Below are 1,350 nucleotides of genomic sequence, written 5' to 3' on the forward strand. Positions count from 1 at the left end.
ATAAACTAAAATGACACAAAAATGGGTTGAAATTACTTCAATAAATAAAAAGAAAATGAATTAGAATGACGTTAATGAACTTAAGGATGAAACGAATAACCTTAAGAATGAGTTGAATGCTTAAAAATAACTGGAATCCTTCAAAAACAACTTGAATGATCTGGAGAATTACTTTAATGGCTTTTAGATTGACTGGTTGTACAGTGGGTAATCATTTTACATTAAATTGATACAGACAAATTATCCCCCACTTTATATCACAAAGTAACAAACATAACTACGGCATGTAGTAAGAACAGATATTACACTTTTTGATCTTGGCCAAAAGGCCAAGAAAAGCTGTATTTATTTGCTCCCCCACCGAGCAAATTAGGCACAAGGCCGATTTTTAATGTGAGGAGTGAAGGAGAAATGGGGACCAACTCCCCGGGGAGTAGGTGAGCTGGGTAGTTACAATTGGTATGAAGGTTGCCCCTACATTGACCAAGGTCTTAAATGTGGGGTCGCCCCCACATATGGTATTTGCTTGCAGTATCTGCTGGACAGATACTACACTTTGATCTTCGCCAAAATGCCAAGAAAAGAGTATTTATTTGCTCCCCCACCGAGCAAATAAGGCACAAGGCCGATTTTTAATATGAGGAGTGGAGGGGAAATGGGGACCAACTCCCCGGGGAATAGGGGAGCTGGATAGTGACAATTGGTATGAAGGGTCGCCCCTACATTGACCAAAGTCTTATATGTGGGCCTGCCCCCACGTATGGTCTTTGCTTGCAGTATCTCCAAAAGGCCAAGAAAAACTTCAAAAGCTCAGAACATCATCTATTAACAACAGGCGTTTGATTTTAACCAAAAAGGCCAAGCACAAAGGTGTTACGGACAGACCGATAGATCGATCGACCGACGGACCGACGGAGTGACTTATAGAATCGCTTGCACGCGACTAAAAATTTTAGAAGATATTTAATGATACGAACTATGAGTGATGTTTTAAATCGTTTTGCATACTTTAAACAAAAGCGCTCGATCGTCAACCGCATTGTTGGCGGCCACAAATATATAAAACTGTACCAGTGACCAGCCAAGCTTAGAGCCCATGCTCAATGTATTAAATCCCACACATGATATACCAGATCAAATACCAGCAGAACATTTAATCAAATAACTAGGGCCAACATCTCCGTTTCTTACGTCTAGCAGCTTTAATGAAAAAAGTATAATGATAAGCTATTAGTGTTTTCAAATATGTACGTTTCGCACCACTTATACACTCGTTGGACTTGTTTATGGAAATACATTAAAACGTGTGCGTTTAATTTTGAATTATAGTATTCTTTCTCTGTTAAATAT

At 39.0% G+C, this 1,350-nt stretch overlaps 1 pseudogene; it reads right to left on the bottom strand.

Annotated features, from left to right (window-relative positions):
- Positions 1–202: 202 nt before the first annotated feature.
- Positions 203–341, bottom strand: LOC145280629 (U2 spliceosomal RNA; annotated as a pseudogene).
- Positions 342–1,350: the final 1,009 nt, after the last annotated feature.

The sequence above is a fragment of the Euprymna scolopes genome, chromosome 7 (genome assembly GCF_053919585.1).
Source record: "Euprymna scolopes isolate OS-2025 chromosome 7, ASM5391958v1, whole genome shotgun sequence".
Classification (NCBI taxonomy): Eukaryota; Metazoa; Mollusca; class Cephalopoda; order Sepiida; family Sepiolidae; genus Euprymna; species Euprymna scolopes.